Source organism: Hyaena hyaena, unplaced genomic scaffold (assembly GCF_003009895.1).
Source record: "Hyaena hyaena isolate Hyena2069 unplaced genomic scaffold, ASM300989v1 scaffold_34, whole genome shotgun sequence".
In the NCBI taxonomy this organism is placed as follows: Eukaryota; Metazoa; Chordata; class Mammalia; order Carnivora; family Hyaenidae; genus Hyaena; species Hyaena hyaena.
Genome location: NW_024080665.1, coordinates 4,787,249 through 4,799,756, shown reverse-complemented (window position 1 = coordinate 4,799,756; position 12,508 = coordinate 4,787,249).

The window sequence follows — 12,508 nt, the reverse complement described above, 5'->3', positions numbered from 1 at the left end:
ATACCGCCCCCCCCCCCACGTCGTTCTCCGTCAGCTGCATGGGAACCACCACCCTTCCCAAACATACCCATGGATTTTCACACCTGAGGGCCATTCACCGCTTCTTCAGGCCCAGCTGAAATGTACTCCTGAAGCCCTCTTGCCGCGCATTCCCCTTCCAGAAAGCACTCACTGAGCACCTGCCGCGTGCCAGGCACTTTCAATTACCCTTACATGGGAACCCCTCCCTTTAGCTAATGGTCTGCGCATGCCCCGTGTCCAAAGCAGGTGCTGCGCCATGGATGCCCCGAGGTTCAGCTTTCCCTTTGCCTTAGGGGCTCACTCTCTCTGGTGTATTTGAGAAACAGCGGGGCTGTCTCCTGTCCCCGTCTGAAGGGAAGCCACCTCCACTCTGAACTGGTGGCCGGCTCCTCCACTGAATTCCCCTCCCTGCTCCTGTCCAGGCCTCTGGAACTGAGAGCAGAGAGGGTCTTCTCCCCAGCGCCCCGCCCCCCGCCCTCTGTAACCCCGCCCCAATCAGGCTGAGGCTGATTTCCAGATCCGCCCGGAGGCCACGGAGAAAGCCGGGACCTACAAGGAAAAAGGCTTTAAAAGTGAGTACTAATATGCCTTTTCCCATATTGAAAAGAGAAGGGTCTAAGATTTGAACCTTTTAGGTTCAACCTCTTAGTTAAACTTACAGGGGCTCTCCACTTGGTCTCATCCCACCCTGACCTTGTTCTCGGTCCTCACTCTGGCATACCTGTGGGTATCTCTTCCTCCAGACTCACACTGGAGATCTCTCTCCCCGCCTTAGGGAGCCCTTCCTTACTGGAGAGCCCACCTCTACCCCCATCAGGCAGCCTAGCATTTTTATTTTTGAGAGAGAGTGTGTGCACGAGCACACATGGGAGGGGCTGAGAGAGGAAGAGAGAGCATCCCAAGCAGATTCCATGCTGGCACCACAAAGCCCCACCCGGGGCTTCATCTCACAACCCGTGAGATCATGACCTGAGCCAAAATCAAGAGCCTCACACTTAACCAACTGAGCTATCCAGGTGCCCCCAGCATTTCTTTCTCAAGTCCGAATTCATCCGTCTGGAATAAACCCAGGGTCAGCTCCAACTACCATCCCCAGGCTGGTCCCCTTTCACAAACGTATCAGGGGCGGTAGGAGTTACATACCACTTATTTTTCCTTCAAGATTTATTCAAAGCACATTTGTGGAGACATACGTTGCAAAGATAGATATCAATTCTTAGGGCTGTGGAATTTTAAGCCCATCAGGAAGAATAGAAGCATTTTCCTTCCTGCCCTATAACCTTCAAGCCCATTCCTGTCTGGTGGAAGTCAGTAGGTGACAATGTATGCAGAACAGGTGGGCTTTCAATTTGTCATTCCCTCTCTCAGCTTCAGTAAATGTCCATTCCACTATCCCAGGACTAACTTCTTAGGGTACAAGTCTCTTCCCCAGTCTGTGAGATGGGAACAGAGACAATGGAGTCATTCTTTCAGATAGAGATATTATATCACTGGATGGGCGGATGGATGGATGGAAAGATAATGGATGATGACATGAATGAGTGCTATAGCCAGGCCCTGGAGGAAGCATAGAAGAGAAATTGCAATTAATCAGCAAATGTGTAATGAGCACTTCACATATGTTAAGATATTACCCCAAGCAGCCTAAAAGGGACTTTAAGATGGAAAACAGTACCCTTTGGTTTAAAAATCAGGGGGTGTAGAAAGATTCAGAAAAGAGAGTATGTGCTCTCTGTCACTACTCCAGAAAGAATCCTCTGCACCCAGTCTTGCTAGAACTCCAAAGACTGCTGAAGGACCAGACACTTTCTAGGTTTTGCCCCAGGAATGGTGGCCAGGAGCCCAGTCTCTGGAACAAAGTGGCACCAGCAGCTTGAGCTTCATGTAGGGGGTACGGAGTTGCCAGTTTTAGAACAGAAGCATGTCAAGGCAGGGAGGGGGTCCAGGCACTACAATGTGTAGGGCTATTGGGAGCAGAACCCTATCAATATCCGAGGGGCATGTCCAGACCCTGAGGGCAGGTGTTTCTCAGTCTAGGCAGGTGGGCTGGGCGGGCAAATAAGGCAAGGCTTCACACCTGGTAGTTGGGCTTGCAGATGCCATGGCATCCATGCTTTACCAACATACCTTTGTTAGGAAGCAACAAGCTCTGGGGACTTAAGCTCATCCTCTGCCCATGGCTGTGATTCTGTAATAGCAGGGCCGGCCCCACCCCCCACTTCCTGCCATGGCTAAGGCCTCTGATATGCTCCTTGCCCGATCAGCCTGTGATTTCCCCTTAGAAATTCAGAGACTCCAGCTAACTTGAGAGGAGGGATGGGACTGAGCCAAGCACTAAGAAAGTGGTTCCAACAAAAACCACTTTCCACGGTGCCAAAAAAGGGGAGCTCAGCGTAGGCTGGTTGTTGGGGGGGGGGTGAGGGGAGGAATCTGAGAAAATTTCCTGGAAGAGGTGGGTTTGGTGAGAAAGGATTAGGTGAGAGTGGAAGACATTTCTGGTAGGAGGAAGGGGCACTGTCTACCTGGGTCAAGGAAATCACTGGCCTGTAAGCTCTACTCCTGTGAACGTAGTCCATGGGAGCATAAAGCCAGAAATCCCCAGGGACCCGACCCAGCATGGTTCAACTGTTTTCACACAGCAAAATGCACTATGGTTGTTTTTTTTTTTTTTTAATGTTTATTGTTTTTGAGAGAGAGCAAGAGAGAGACAGCATGAGCTGGAGAGGGGCAGAGAGAGAGGGAGACGCAGAATCCAAAGTGGGCTCCAGGCTCTGAGCTATCAGCACAGGGCTTAAACCCACAAGCACTGAGATCATAACCTGAGCCGAAGTCGGACACTTAACTGACTGAGCCACCCAGGCGCCCCACCATGGGTGATGTTTACATGCAGGACCCACTCTCATGGGTGTATCTAAATTTGCTAAAAGAAAGGTGTAGGTTATGTGCAAATCCCACCCAGCAGGCAAGAGTTTTTCCCCACTCAGAAAGTATATCAGAATGTAAATGAGGGAGACTGATTGTATCACAGGGATAATTTTGGATGCACTCTATAACAAAAGGAATTATTTTGCAAAGCTGTACTTTATTCATAATAATTTACTTCTGACATATGGCATCACTCTTCATAGTAACATGAAGATTGGGAACAACCACACCTCTTTTTTCTTCTTTTCTATCTTGAGAGGGGGAGTTCCCCATAAATAGATCCTGAACAAAGATTTGTCTGAAAGTTCTTAGGAAGTGGGCCCAGGAAACACAGGTGGACAAATGAAAAGGAGGGACAAGAAAAACCTGTCACAGATGTGAGCTCAAGCAAAGTCCCAAGAGAGTAACTTTGGCTCAGTCCAGTGGGCGACTTGTGGAAACTAGCCAAGTCGTGCCTGAGAGCTGTCCCCAGCTTGGCTGGCAGCAGGAGTATTGACACTTCTGCACCTGTCAATCATGTGTTAAGGGCTTCCCCTGAGGATGCCATTTCCCAGTCACTTCTGGCTCTCAGTGCACTTGGCAAACGGGGCTCCCACAGCATGAGGACAGCCTGCCTCCGAAAAGTCGCAGGTGTTGGCTTTTGGGAATGAAAGAACACAGCTTTCATTCATTTCGATCTGAGGAGGTTAGTGGGGTTTCACAGCACCTGCTGTGGTCTCATTTTCTGCCACGTTGTGTGCACCTAGTAAATGCTGCTTGAGTGTTGGCTAGTGACAGATGCATCGAAGAGAACAGGGCACAGTAATCACACACATTAAGCAAACCGAGGTCAGGGCCCCAACTGTTATGCTTACCACTGTACCTTGGCGCCTGGCATAGGAAACGTTAATATGCATTTGCTGGAAAAATTATGAATGAATCTTCCCCACACACACACACACACACACACCATGGTAATTCTTGATTTAAGAGTTTCTCCAGGGTCTCCCTAGTTCTTTCATTGCTTGCTTGACTATGGGACACGCAGGAGGAGCTCCTTGGGATCCTACCCCATGGTGACCCTCCTCACTGGGCAAAAGCATTCCCCAGAGAACCGTCTGCTCCTGTTCTCTCCTGGCCAGATGGTTCTGAGGACACACAGTGAGGCTCACTGGGGAGAGCTCAGCGAGATGCGGTAGATGGGCTCTAGACCCAGTGCCACCTACCTAAAATCTCGTTTGAATATTCATGGTAGATATTATTACCTCCCATTTTGCATATGAGGCCCGGAGTTGTTCATGATTTGTGCTCTTAAGCAATGAAATCAGAATTTGAATCCATATTTGCTTAACTCTAAATTCGAGGCTATTTCTCTTAGGTCTTCCAGCTGGGGAGTAAGGAAATGTCTGATGTGGAGGGTTTCATACACTCAATGGTCTGTTGATGGCCAACCACCCTGCAAGCCGCCAGCGGGTCACCTGATGGCTGTGCAACAGACATGAGGGCCACCTGAGACTTGGCTCAACCCCAGACTCAGGGTTGCCTTCACAGGTGTGCAACTGGTGCACTCACACGGGCCCCTGCGGTCAGAAGGGCCCTGCTCTCTGTTTACTGCTCTGCTGTCTTCATCTTGAAATTCATCATAATTTTGAATAAGGGGTCCAGTATTTTGATTTTGCACTGGAGTTTGCAATTTATATAGCCATTCAGCCCCTCCCACCCACCCACACACACACTGCTAACCCACTATGGACAATCTTAGCATGCTAGGTCATCCTGAGGACTTGAGGCAGAGGGTGGGCCCTGAAACCCAAAGGGATACTGTGGGCAAGAAAACTGTTAAACATTTTGAAGGGTCAGGGGAGACTGAATAGAGCCATTCTCATGGCTTCTCACCTCCATCAACACTAAGCCAGGAAATCTCTACTCAACGGTAACCCTCTAAGTCCACTAAAGCCTCTAAGTCCACTAAAGTGGCAAAGACCTGGGAAAGAAGGAGGTGTAGGGACAGTGGGGCACAAAGAAGCTACTAGCCTAATCAGGGGAGGCTTCCGGGGGGCGGGGCAACACCCTAAAAAGAGAATGAAGAAGGGTATGGCTGGTGGAGGGCATGGTGAGGTAAAGGCACCGAGGTGTCTCAGGGGTACTTGGGTACATCTCCTGGGCCAGGCAGAGGAGGGACCTCAGGAATCAGGACTGGACTGGTGGGGTGGGGCCGATCAGGTGGGTTTGACTTTGCCTCCTTGATCCCAGCTTTCTTGTGTATATTCCCCTGGGCCCGTCCCCCTTCCCACCTTGAATCTTGCCAGGATGGCTGACATTGATTGAGATAGAGGGTTTGATCTTCTCCAGATAGATGTTTAGCTGCTGTTCATCCACTCTATTGTACAGAACAGGTGAGGAGTTTACAGCTAATTAATGATTTCTTTTCATTGACAATGCCACCTAGTGGTCGCCTGTCATACACTTTGCTGTTTTGCAGACAGGCAGAAAAAATTGGAGAGATTATATAGGACCAGAATAATCCCCTGTCCTGCCCCTGTGTCTTGTGTAATTCAGATGTCCTTCATACAGGACTCCTTTGACCTACACAACAGCCCCAAAGTTGAGCAATGACTCTTGGAAGATGCTCCCAAAATCACACACACACACACACACACACACACACACACCCAGAAAGGGGACAGAGGAGAAAAACTTCAGCTCTGGAGGTCCCTTCCCCAGTGCCTTCTGATCCTTGGGCTACTGTGACAGGGTCTTTGAATCCTAGATGTGCTGTCTCAACACCATGAGGACAACTGCAGAGGCCGCGTCTGTGGCTGGAAGATGATCAAAACCGCACTCCTGGCTCGTGGGCCTTTAGAAACTCACCTTAGGTCTCTTCAGACGCTCAGTAATGATCACATCAATAACAAGAAGCAGGAGGAAAGGAGGAGCTAGAGGGGAAGGTGCTGTTTCTTGAGAGCCGTCCCCCTTTAGGCATCCTCCGTGAATGCATTTTTGCAAGCGCATTAAATCTTTGCTTCAGAGAGTAAGGCAGGGTTCAGAAGGCAGTAAATATACACTGGGTGCCTACTAAGTGCCAGGCACTCTTCTGAGCCCTTTAAATGCATTAGCTCATTAAGTCCTCCCCGTAGTACAACGGGAGAGGTGCTCTTGCAGTCTCCATTGTGCAGGGAGGGAAATGGAGGCACCTGTCTGAGGCTGTGGAGCTAGTACATGGAGGAACTGAGGTCTGAAGCTAAACAATCCGTTCCAGGGCATGTACTACGAAACCACTACTCAGGCTACCTAGCAGGCTGAGAGACCAAAAGAAAATGTATCTCCCCTGTCCCGGAGACTCCTGGAGAAGGAAGATATGTGATTGAATATCCATGATGCATTTACTTATTCACTCGACAAACTTTTCCTGAAGGACACCTTCTTACACCAGATCTGAGTGGGCACGTAGGTGTAAATTACCCCCACTCTGATGGGGAAGAGAGGCTGAACCAGGTTGGACCTGCACACCAGTGATTCAGGATGGAGCAGAAGGCATTGGGACAAGAAGCAAGGTCAGGGCACAGCTAGGCAGGCAGTTCTTGACATCTGAACTAACTGGGTCTAAGGAATGCCACTCAGCTTAGCAAATAATGATTCCTCAGCAAAAGGCTGCTAGAATCCTCATTATATCTACGAAACACCACTGATTCCCTTAGCTTTATGCCACCTACGCTGGAAGAGAAGGGGAACACTAGAGATGAGACAAGATTCTCCTTTTTACAGCAAAGACTAGCTCCGGCTGGGGTCTGGGTTCCAGATAGACTGGCCTGAACTGCCATCTACTGGCCAACTGTACACACTGCGCTGGAAATTAACGTCCAGATGCAGAGGGAAAGGGGCTGAAGGTAGCTGAATCCTTTGAACCCTAAGTAGCCTTGAGAGGGAGGTTGCCATCTCCCGTGTTTTACAACTGAAGAGGAGACTGAGTCTCTTAGAGGTGACAAGAGGTAGTAATAGCTTTCATTTACCATTTGCCGGACGCTGTGCTAAGCATTTCACATTCATTTTTCCCTTGAATCTTCTCAAGAATCCTGAGATTTAAACCCCCGGCCTTTACTTGTTAGGTCTCTGAAGTCCCTTTATTCAATCATAGTTCCACATTCTTCTGAAAGCCGTGTGTGTGTGAAGACACCAGGTCATTTGTACTACAGGAATTCTCACAACCGGGTTTGGGTGATGGGTCTTCAGTGTCACTCCACTCTTAAGCCTCCATGCCTCCTATAAGCTGCCATGTGGCTCCAAAAGCTTAATTAAATTCAGGTGAATTGTTTCCAGCAGGAATAATTCATATGTACCTTTTATTGTATCCCATCAAGAGGCACATAATGTGAGGTTGTCCAACTTCTAGTGATGTTAAGATTTAGTTTTGTTAAAGCATCCAGGGTACCTGAATGGCTCAGTTGGTTAAGTGTCCCACACTTGATTTTGGCTCAGATCATGTTCTTGCAGTTTGTGGGTTCAAGTCCCCTGCTTGGGACTCTCTCTCTCTCCCTCTCCCTGTCCCTCCTAACTCATGCTTTCTCTCTCTCTCTCTCTCTCTCTCTCTCTCTCTCAAAATAAACAAATTAACATTAAAAAAATATTTAAAAAAATTTTTTAAAAGCAATGTTAAGTGGGACCCTTATTTAAAGAAGAACTTTCAGGGTGCCTCAGTGGCTCAGTTGGTTAAGCATCCAACTTTGGCTCAGGTCATGATCTTGTGTTTTGTGAGTTCAAGCCCCACATCAGGCTCTGTGCTGACAGCTCAAAACCTGGAGCCTGCTTCAGATTCTGTGTCTCCCTCTCTCTCTACCCCTCCTCCACTCATGCACACACTCTCTCTCTCTCAAAAATAAAAATAAACATTAAAAGTTTTTAAAAAAGGAAGAAGAATTTTCAGGTTCTGGCTACAGGTGAAATGGAGCAGCTATAGAACCTGAACAGAATGCACAGAGGAGCTATAAGGACTCTAAAGTGAACAGCAACAGGTAGGTTGGGAAGGAAGACCAGAATTCTGAGTGTCACTGAATTGGCTGTGAGATTGTCTTTTTTTATTCCCCTCTGGAATCCCCACACCTTGACTCAAAAACCCAGAAATGGGCATAAATGCAGACAGAACTCCAGGGGAAATCCTGTTGCAGGCTTGAACAAAGAGGAAGGGATCTCCGGAACATGGCGGCAGACCCACAAACACTTACGGGAGATGAGCAAACCCCTGCTTTCTCTATCATCCTTCTGGATTGCCCCAGATGCAACTGTTGTAGTTGCAGAAAGTGCATGTCAGAAGGGGGATAAATAAAGCCCCAGATTTCTGGCTAGAAAACCAAAAAGGGAGCTTCAGGGAAATACAAAATACTAGGATGGCTGTAGAGTGGGAAGAGCTCAGGACAGTGGAATTGTAAGTTGTTTGCGAACTCCTGGACCCACTCCTAGCTACACTTGCATAGATCTGGCCCTAAGTAATATACATACGTGAACTTTGAGAGCTAAACTGAGAAATAGACTATGGCCCAGGTCCCAGACTGGCCGTTGGGTGGAACACATATCCGGAACAGATCTGGATAGCCTGACAAAGTCTTTGAGAACTGAACAGCCAAACCATAATCCATAGAAGGTGGTCAGAACTTTTAGACTGACTGAATCAACCTAGCCAAATACTTGCTTTTTAATTTTTTAATTATCTATAAAATTTAAATAAGATCCAAAGACCCATAACATAACATTCAAAATATCAAGGATATGTGGCATATGAAGAACCAGGAAAATCTCAACTGGGCCAATGTCGAAATGACACAATTGTTGAAATTATATAACAGAGATTTTAAAGTAGCTGTTACAGGGGCGCCTGGGTGGCTCAGTCTGTTAAGCATCTGACTTCATCTCAGGTCATGAGCTCACAGTTTGTGAGTTTGAGCCCCACATCGGGTTCTGTGCTGATAGCTCGGAGCCTGGAGCCTGCTTCAAATTCTGTGTCTCCCTCTCTCTCTGCTCCTCCCGCACCTGCATTCTCTCTCTCTCTCAAAAATAAATAAACATTTTTTTAAAAGTTTAAAATAAAAATGTATTAGTTTATGATGACATTTGAAAAAAATCCTATTTTGCTGAACACCTGGGTGGCTCAGTCAGTTAAGTGTTCAACTTCAGCTCAGGTCATGATCTCATGGTTCGTAAGTTCGAGCCCTGTGTCAGGCTCTCTGCTGACAGCTCAAAGCCCGAAACCTACTTTGGATTCTGTGTTTCCCTCTCTCTCTGCCCCTCACCTGCTCATGCTCACTCTCGCTTGCTTGCTCTCTCTCAAAAATAAATAAACAGTAAAAAAAAAAATCTCTTTTTTAAACTCTTTCTCTGTGTATACATACATATATATGTGTGTATGTATACACATACTAGGGTACCAATGAATTAATTTGAAAACTGATCAACAAAGGGCAGAATCAAGAATGTGTTCTACCTTTTTTTTTCTTTTTTTTTGAGAGAGAGAGAGAGAGAGAGAGCTCATGGACAGAGAGCGAGAGAGAGTGCACCAGCAGGGAGAGAGGCAGAGAGAGATAAAGAATCCTAAGCAGGCTCCATGCTCAGAGTGGAACCTGACCCGGGTCTCTATCCCATGATCCAGAGATCATGACCTGAGCTGAAACCAAGAGTCTGATGCTCAACTGATGGAGCCACCCAGGCGCCCTGAACAAATGAATTTTTATGATGTGATGTGCTTCAGTCAATTGCCTTTTCATACATAAATTGTCTTTTATTAGGATAGTTGGTTTCTATTCTCTTCTTGACATGATCCCAGTTACTTTCTAACAGTAAAATATCCCAAACTCACTTTGTACATTTCATACCCCAGAATTAGAATCAATCATTTCTCAAAGGATCTCTGGTTCCTTTTATTGAAAAAATGTATTTAGATACCACAATCTAGAAGATAAGGGTGCTCACTGTTACAGGGATTTTGTGGCATCTAGGCCTTTTCAGTGATCAAAGCTAGAAGAATTATATTAAGGTGGAGGAAAATCATAACTTCTTATTGTATTTGTGATTCTAATCTATAATTACATGGCTTTTGCTTCTTTGATTTTATACCTCATTACCTTTCCTCTTAAGTTGAAAATTTTGATTTCAAAACACATTGACATAACTACTTTTTTGACTCATCCCACAATAAACCTTTAATAGTTTCGACATGATAATAAGGCAGCTGAACACAGCTTAAGATTCCTTTGCAGAATTTCTTGGGTTTTGTTTTTGTTGTAGTTTTACATCATTTGAAGAATTTTTTTTTTTTCTCAGTGTGCTTACGCTATGACCTTGGAATAGTTGGGCTTATTTGTTTCAATGTGTTTTTTGTTGTTACTCTTTCTTCATATAACTTTATCTTTTTACCTATTTAAAACATTAACATCATTCCAAGTCAAAACTATTTAACAACCCGAATTTATAGAATATCATTTATATGCCTATCTTCTCCCCTCTATCTTTCCTCCCCTCATACTAGCAACTAGAATTAGTTTAGCCTTTGTTTCTTTTCCTTTTTACTTTCTTATTTTTTTAGCAAAATTAGCACACTTGGCCCTATTCTCTACCTTGCCTTTTTTTTCCCACTTAGCAATATATCATAGAAATCATTTTATATCAGTATTTAATGATCTTTTCATATATTCTTGGAGCTTCATTATACTTCATTGTGTGGATATACCATTATTTCTTCAACTAGCTCCCTATCAGTGGACATTCTCCAATCATTTGTTACTATAAATTACAGTGCGGTGCTTAGCTCATATTTTATTTCTGTTGGTGTATCTTTGGAATCCTATTCCTACAAGTGGGATTGCTGAGCCAAAAGATAAATGAATATATAACTTTGCTAAAATGTCACCAAATTCCCTTCTGAAGTTGTATCATTTGGACTTTTGCCAGAAAGGTGCCAGGGTGCCAGAGTGCCTGTTACCCTCATATCCTTCTCAACAGAACATTTTCTCAAAATTTGGAATCTTTGCCAATCTGATAGATGAACATTGATAAATATCCCTACTTTTATTTTTTCTATCTTATTATAATTGAGGTTGAGTGTCTTTCCATATGTGTAAGAGCTTTTTTGTTTGGTTCTCTTTCTGTGAAATGTATATTCCTATCTTTTATCCTTCGTTTTGTCCTGAAGAATTGTTGGTCTTTTTTCCCCCTCAATTTTTCAAATGTTTATGGCTTTATTTGGGATTTGAGCAGCAGATCTTTTTCTAGTTGTTACTTGTCTTTTAGCCTTGCTTCTGATGTTTTGCTCTGAAAAAAAAATTATAGCCTAATGTATCAAATTTTCTTTTATTGCTTCTAGATTTTGAAACATAAGAAAATTTTCCTTCCTTTGGGTTATTAAAGTAGTAGGAACATTTAAACTGTAATTGAAAAAAATGTTGGTGGCTCAGTGTGGACTAGTTTGAGAGTTTAAAACTTTGGGTGCCCCCGGGGTGCCTGGGTGGCTTAGTCGGTTAAGCGTCTGACTTTGGCTTAGGTCATGATCTCGCGGTTTGTGGATTCGAGCCCCGAGTCGGGCTCTGTGCTGACTGCCAGCTCAGAGCCTGGAGCCTGTTTCAGAGTCTGTCACTCCCTCTCTCTCTGACCCTAACCTGCTCACGCTGTCTCTCTCTCTCTCTCTCTCCTAGAAATAAATAAAACATTTAAAAAAAAAAAAACAAACTTTGGGTGCCCCCATCCTAGGGAGACCTCGACACTTACACTTTTACAAGTTTTCCCTCCAGAAATCTCATCAGGTTCTCAGGGTGGAACTTGAGAAAAATCCCTTTATGCTTCTAGCAGAGGTAACCATTATGAAATATACACAAATTTTCTCCTTAACAAAAGCCTGACCTCAAAGGAAATTATTTTACCAGAGCCCAATCTACCTGGAAGAAGAGGAACACCCAACTCCAGCCCCTTCTACAGTTTTTAGCTCACATAAGGGAGGAAAAAAGCTGAAAACTGCTTGTAAAGGTCATAGCTTAAGGGCACAGGCTCTTTAAAAGTCTGAAACCTAATTATAGAATTATGGAATCTTCTCCCCCACACATGTACACACTTTGTGGTACCACATTAATCAGTCTCCTATATAGTAACAGGGCCTTCGTTACTAGTGAAAGAACTGCAGAACTCAGACTTTGTTGAAGAAAGAATCTCTCGTGGGACACCTGGGGGGCTTAGTCAGTTAAGTATCTGACTTCAGCTCAGGTCCTAATCTCATGATTCATGAGTTTGGGCCCCGCATCAGGCTCTGTGCTGACAGCTCAGAGCCTGAGCCTGCTTCAGATTCTGTGTCTCCCTCTCTACCCCTCCCCTGCTCACACTCTGTATCTCCCTCTCCCTCAAAAATAAACAAACAGAAAAAAAAGGAAAAGAGTCTATAAGGAATTCCAAAGATAACAGGTAAGAGGAAAACAAGGACAGTACCGGAGATTTTAGCCTCTGCCATCTACAGCTACAGCAAACAGTAAACCTAGTCTAATTCAGATAAACACAAAACCTCACAATAAAGGTCTGTTTAACTCAGTTCCCTTCACCTGATACACCATGTCCA